The sequence below is a fragment of the Gymnoscopelus microlampas genome, assembly GCF_963454915.1.
Source record: "Gymnoscopelus microlampas genome assembly, chromosome: 5".
NCBI lineage: Eukaryota > Metazoa > Chordata > Actinopteri > Myctophiformes > Myctophidae > Gymnoscopelus > Gymnoscopelus microlampas.
In genome coordinates, this window is record NC_139942.1 from 14,487,347 (window position 1) to 14,494,846 (window position 7,500).

Below are 7,500 nucleotides of genomic sequence, written 5' to 3' on the forward strand. Positions count from 1 at the left end.
AAGTTTTTTGGTCTGTGTTTTGTGCCTCAGGTGCGCACGGTCTTACCAGGGCTGAAATGTGCTTATGTCTTTGCTTTATTCTTCATGCCAAAATCAATTACAACAGTGGCAAACCTCAAATAAAATATATATGTGCCCAATATTTGTCAACACATATATATAAAAAATAAATGTCAAACGATGTATTGCTTGTAGCCTATGCTAATATAGACATGATGTAGATTCCACCGCTTTTTATTTATTTTCTAGGCTATCAGTTCCATTTAGAGCTGAATTATTAGGTCCCTCAGTGTGTTTGCCAGCGGGCCTTCTCAGCCAAAGTGTCACGTAATAATGAAAATAGGCTATCATGCCTTAATGAAACTGCGGAGGGACTGATCGACGCACCTCCAGTGTCCGTGCGGTGGTATTAATTTGTAGGCTAATAGCCTACTGTTGGCTACTCTACTGTGTATTGATCACATGAACGCCACACACAACAGCCTAATAAATGTTACCATCGGATGAGGAAACTATAGTGATGAAAGCTGTGTCCAGAAGATCCGACGTAGGACAGTGATATATTAATCAAAAATTAACTAATTTAATCAATAAGTAATCAATAAGCTCTGGTCCATAATCGGATAACAGCGTTCCACTTGTATGCCCTGGATTTATTTTCAACATCATCTTTTTACCTGGTAAACGTGAGCAATGTTATATCCTTTCCAGGTTATTAGTCTATTATTTGCTGGCGGGGTTAAACCTTGTAAACATTACACATTACGTTCAGCTGATCCATCTTGCAGTGGGACTCGCTTCCAGACAGATCAGAATGATGTTCAAGTTCTCTGTCAGTGTCAAGGCAATGCGGCCGACAGCTGTAAGTTTGGACTTCTGCAGCTCCGGTGTTGCCAGATTTTGTGAGAGAAATAAGCAACCAGGTCTATGAAAATAAGCCCAAAAGAAGCAACTGGCACTCAGGCCATTATAAGCACTTTAATTAAACCGTTGTGAGCTTGTAGATCTGCTATATTTAAAAATAAATCTTGTAATAAAATGTGGAAGATTTGGAAGATTTCTTAAACATTCTAACAACGCAAATCTGCCGTAAAGTGACGTTAAAGTTGCATGCTGTTGGTTGCAGACTTCGAGATTAATCAGCTCCTACACCTGGTCATACGCACGTCTCTGGGATATACGAATTGCCAGTTTGTGAGTACCAAAAATACGACCTCCTTTACAAACTTTATTTACCCCATATTTACAACCCTCTTTATGAATCCGGGCCAATGATTCTGCAGTAAATTTAGGGAAGGCTTAGCCTTCTCTAGCCCAGTGGTTCTCAAACCTTTCAGGCCGCGACCCCCCAAAATAATCATGATATTTGAACTGCGGACCCCATCACCCTGACAAGCAAACTTGGAATTTATAGGATTTGACTCGGTTCCACAAATAAAGAATGTGAAAACAGCCGTTCTACATGCTCACAACGCATGTAGATAAGCTACAGTATTTTACAAAATGTTGAAAATTTGGCCAATGTTTGACAATTGTGTTTTTTATAATCACTTTTGGTGCAGTAATCTTCTTCTTCTTCTTCTTCTTCTTCTTCTTCTTCTTCTTCTTCTTCTTCTTCTTCTTCTTCTTCTTCTTCTTCTTCTTCTTCTTCTTCTTCTTCTTCTTCTTATTTCATTGCAGAGGTATTAAAGAGGTCTAAAAAGTCCTTGAAATGTCACTTGAGATATTTGCAGTCCTCTATACACTGCATGTTGGTTTATTCGTTGTTTCACATTGAGCAAATCATTTGGGGGACCCCCCCCCAATACATTATTTTATATTATTATTAATAATAATAACAATAATAATAATTTAGGGACCTCCCTCGTGGTCCGGACCCATTGTTTGAGCACTGCTCTAGCCCACATTACCGAACGCCCCTGATTTGTTCACTCTCACAGTTCCAAATGGATCCGATAACTCTCAGGGTGTGACTGTGTATGTACATGTGATATCCACATAATCCACACAACATAAACAGAATGAAGTGGGTTCGTTTGTTGATGTTATTGAGTGTGAAGTTCTGTCCGATGTTTCATTAAATTAGGTCCGATAAAAATAAATGACATCTCTCTCTAATCTGAAAGGCTGTCAGATATCAATCCATTAGGAGCACTTTGGTTTGTTTTGCTGAATTGTCTCTCGGTTTGGCTAATATTACACAACCATCGTAATGTGTTTGTTTTGTAGCATATTAATTGATGACATCGGTATTGGTTTCAGCTGCGTTGGAAGTGGTTCCATTTAAAAGGCGAGTTTTAAACATCGCTATTAGCTTCGTTCATTGCTGTCGGGCAGAATACTTGTATCTCCATCTTTCAACTCAAACTAATGTCTTACTTCATTTTACAAGCGCAAAAGTAGCTACTTTAAAACATTTTGAAAGTGAAAGTGGTCAAGTGTGTCAGTGGGTTTCGTAAACATTGAAGCAATGAAAAGGTATTAATAAGAGCTTGTAAATTATAACTACATTGGACCCATTGGAACCAAGGGGCTAGCTTCTGAGTTGTAAGTTGAGTCTATATACAGTAGGAAATGACAGTTCATATGAATGGCCTGTAGTTTTGCTGTTTTACCTCTGCTGGTGTCAGAAAAAATGTCTCTCCATTCAAGCGGGTGTTTTTTTTGCCGAACTTTAGACTTGATTTTATTACCTTAATAAACATTGTCATAAATACTATATGCTTCCAGTCACTAGTTTAAAGTCTTCTTTCAACCACCACGATATGTGTTTTTGATGGAACACAGGTTATTTTTCTCAATTCCGTGAAAAGTAACAGTTTTGGACATAGAGGGTTTCCATCCGACAGCAGCGTTATATAAAACAATTTATCAAGCTAACGAGAGGAGACCTCCGGAAATAAACACACACACGCACACACACGCACACACACACACACACACACACACACACACACACACACACACACACACACACACACACACACACACACACACACAAACACAGTCCCACATCAATTAGTGAGCCCCACGTCAACAACTAACAAGCCGCTGACCTGTAGTGGTACTTCAATAATAATATGTCGTTAGCGCAGCCATAATGTATTAATTTCACACTATACTCGCTGGTCTGAGCCCCATTTATTTCACTGTGTTTATTCAAAGAATGTCACAGCTGTGGCACAACAAGCCGCTTTTTGTTTGTTTGTTGCTTTTTACCCCCTTTTCTCCCCAATGTATTTGTTATGCCAATTATTTCCTCCCCACACACTCTTGTGTCCTACTGCTTCCACCTGTAACCGGTAGGAACCGTCCTCCCGGCCAAGTATTAAAATAAACTACCACCATGGGTTTATTCTGTTCATTTGTTTTGTATTATTCCTATTGTCACAAAATGTAAGTACAGTTTCACTATATTGCAGTATAATCCAGCGTCCAAGCTATTGTGAGCTGTGTTGTGAGCCTGTAGATCTGCTATTGTCAGAGCGCAACACCCACACGCAACCAAACATAAAATGAATTGTCTTTTAGTTCTTCTGGATCTCTTCTCCACTTAGTCATCATTTATTTAGATTTATTTAGTTTCTGTCAGTGAAAAAAGGTAGTCGACAAACATTTTTCGTCATAGTTTTAGTCGACGAATTCAACACTGCACGGAAGAGGACGCAAACCGGCTTGAGTTTCCACCAGTCTTAGGCTAATAGCTGAATGGTTAGAGAGCCCGCCTGTGGATCAGGCCGTCCCCAATTGCCCCAGGTTCGATTCCAGCCCAGGCTATAGCAATGTGTTGAATATGATCGGTCGAACTGTCCATTCACTGTTCACGGGGGAAAGTCGATCGACAATGGCAGATACAGTTTCCCTTTTCTTTTTTTAATGATGATTTTTTCGCTTGCTTTTGTCATTGTTTAAATCCATCTGGCATCTTCCAAGCTGTTGAATAGTGACACGCCCACTTTGGTTCCCAGTTCAGGGCAAGAAAAACCAAGTCTTTTTTTGGTTCCAGTTCCGAACCAACTTTTATAGGGTTCTGAACCAATTCATAGCTACGATGACTACAACTAGACTAAATATATTGACAATTTTGTCAACAAATGACAACTAGACTAAAATGTTAGGGAGGGACTTGAGGAGAAGAGATCCAGTAGAACTAAAAGACATGTTTTTTTTATGTTTGGTTGAGCTCGGATGTTGCGCTCTGTGAGCTTGTAGATCGGCTATTTTCAGCACGCAACCAAGTGTAAAATCAGGCATTACGACGTCATCAAGGCCCGCCAAAATACATTTTAGTCGACCTAATCAACTGTAGATTTAGTCGACTAAAACTAGACAAAAACTAAAACATTTCAGATTACTATAATATGACTAAAACTATATTAAATTGAATTCAAAAGACTATGACTCAAACATTTCTGTCAAAATCAACACTGGTATGTTGTCTGCCCCAGCGTCATATCGTCACCGTCAAGAGGAAACCTTGTATCTTCTTATTTCCGCCTTTTATGTTTGTTTTTGTATTCATAATTCATGGTGCGTGTGGGTTTTATAACAATGTAATCAACGAAAAGTATTGACACGAGCTTGTGACTAAATAAGAACTACATTGGATCCATTGGAACACATGGTTCTTTTTCTTTGTCCATTTTCCTGTAAAGTATCAGTTCAGGACATACGAGGTGACCATTGGACAGCATGGTATCATGCCAGCAGTGTGTATGTGTGAGTGTTTATGTGTGGGTCCATGCAGGGTCATGTGATTACGGCTCGCTGCGGCCGTGGGGTCGCGACCCCATCTGTTGGACGTCTGCCGTCTCCTCCTCATTATACCACTGAAATACACCCTGTGTGTGTGTGTGTGTGTGTGTGTGTGTGTGTGTGTGTGTGTGTGTGTGTGTGTGTGTGTGTGTGTGTGTGTGTGTGTGTGTGTGTGTGTGTGTGTGTGTGTGTGTGTGTGTGTGTGTGTGTGTGTGTCTGTGTGCGCGTGGTGGAAGAAGTACTCAGATATTTTACTCAAGTAAAAGTAGCATTGCCACAATATAAAAATACTCAAATACTTGAGTAAGTACTAACATGTTTGAAAATAGCAGATCTACAAGCTCACCACGTGTCGTCTTTTGATAGGGTTAGGGTTAAAAATGGCCAAAAATGCCATTCATGAAATCGCCGCCGGAGAGCGACGTTTATGTCCTCTCAAGTATAGTAATACACATCTGCATATGTGTGTGTGTAAATGAAAAGGTGTGCGTGTGTAAGGTGCACTGCGTGCGTGAGTATGGGGCAAGATCTATTTATCTGCGGACCCCCCCATCTAAAAAATATTTTGTGCCAGGGATTAAAAAAAAATAGCAGATCTACAAGCTCATAGTGCTGTACTCGCTGCTGCGCAAAAACATTTTTAGGGCCCACCGTCAATGTATTCTTGACAAATGAATGAATGTGAGTGCGTGTACAGTATACCATTCATGTCCGTGCATGTGCAGGCAAGAGCACGAGTGTGTGTGCATTTGTGAGTGCATACTGTATAAAACAATGACCCAATCCATCTGATCTACAGTGTGTGCACGCACGCACGCAGACACACACACTGTGTGCGCACGCACACAAGCACACACACGCATGCACACACACACACACGCACACATGCACGCACGCACGCACGCACACACACACACACACATACACACACACACACACACACACACACGCACACGCACGCGCACACGCACACGCACACGCACACACACAGCCTGTCCCCCTTTGTCATTGTTTGAAAAATGAATGAATTTCGGAGCCCCCTCCCTCCCTCCAGGCGTCCGTGATACATTGAGTTAACATAAAGCAAAAACTCTAGGACGGGCCGGGTGACAAATGAAGCGCGCCTCCGTGGGTGTGTTTTGGAGGGAAAAAATAAAGCCCTCCCCCCCACAACACACACACACACGCACACGCACACGCACACGCACGCACACTCCCTCCCTCCCTCCTTCGCTCTCTCTCCATCCTTTTTCGCTTGTCGTTCTTTTGTGTCCGTTGCTCCAAATGTATTTGAGAGGCGATAGGCGGTGTATAGAGGTGATGGAGCATTCTGGGAAGTAGACTGTGTGCAGAGAAAGGGAAGTATATGCTGGGTTCCATTTGTTAAGCCATTAAGACCGGGAACTCATCCGTGTCATTTGGAGATTTCTTTTGGCTATTCAAAAATTTTGAAAATGTGTGCAAATCTTTGAATACGTGTATACTTTTAAAGCTAACATTTGTAACTCAAATCTTTGCTTCTGTGGGTTCCCTGGAACAACATAACTTGAGATGGGGGTCCGCGGCCAAATACATATCATTTTGCGGGTCCTTGACATGAAAGAGTTTGAGAACCACTGATATAGAAACATATGTTTTTTTTTTTAAACTGTTAGGAATTAGAAGACATTTGTAGAATCCCCCAGAAGCAAAGATTTAAGTTACAAATGTTCGCTTTTAAAAATATAGATATTATATAAGATTTATAATATATAAGATTTGCACGCATTTTCACGATTTTTCGAAAAATAGCAGATCTACAAGCTCATAGCGCGGCACTCGGTGCCGCGCTATGAGCTATGCGCGGTCTTAATGGGTTAAAGAAAAAGAAAAAAAAAGTAAAAGAAAAAACAGAATGCAGAGGGACATTTTATGAACCACTCGAAATCAGAATACAAAGTGATGCAATCGGAATACATGCAATGAAATGTGAATGTATATCATATGTGATGAAATAAGAACATAATAGATTATGCTTGTCCGCCCCAGAATAATTAGGATTCATGTGGTCATATAACTTTTGTGCTGATTTCATCACCTTGTATTATGATTTCATACGTGCGCGAGTGTATGTGTGTGTGAGCGCATGAGTGCGTGCGTGTGTGTGTGTGTGTGTGTGTTTGTGTGTGCATGCGTGCATGTCTTTCTGTCTCTCTGTCCACCTGATTCGGATGCTATCAATGCATTGAATGGGAGATTATCACGTTCTATCAGACCATTGAATGGGCGAAGTAGGCGACCTACTAGCTACCCCGCGATTTGTCAGACCATTCATTGGGCGTAATCAGGAGCTACTGACCTACCGACGGAGATGACTTAAATAGTTCAGTTTCGGTTTTGGTTTTGGTTGTTTTGGTTTCGGACCATGACGGAGGCGCGCAGTCTCAGGCGAGCTGGAGCCCCGCGACGGGCCACCGAGGGAGCTAAAGCGACCGAGTTGCCGTCCGGAGCGGTGCGACGCTCGCCTGAGCCTACTCAGCGCCGTTGGAGTTATGTACCGATAGGCACAGAATCGTAAATATTGTTGTGGGGACTGCTCCGCCTCCGTCGGTAGGTCAGTAGCTCCTGATTACGCCCAATGAATGGTCTGACAAATCGCGGGGTAGCTAGTAGGTCGCCTACTTCGCCCATTCAATGGTCTGATAAAACGTGATAATCTCCCATTCAATGCATTGATAGCATTCGAAGCCGGTGCTCTGTCTGTCA

General features: G+C 41.7%; 1 protein-coding gene across 1 annotated transcript in view; it reads left to right on the forward strand.

Annotated features, from left to right (window-relative positions):
- The window catches only part of LOC311044933 (receptor-type tyrosine-protein phosphatase N2-like), a gene marked incomplete at both ends in the record, with an annotated part of 238,223 nt that overhangs the window by 115,545 nt on the left and 115,178 nt on the right, over positions 1-7,500 (forward strand). The gene's annotated exons all lie outside the window — the stretch shown is intronic.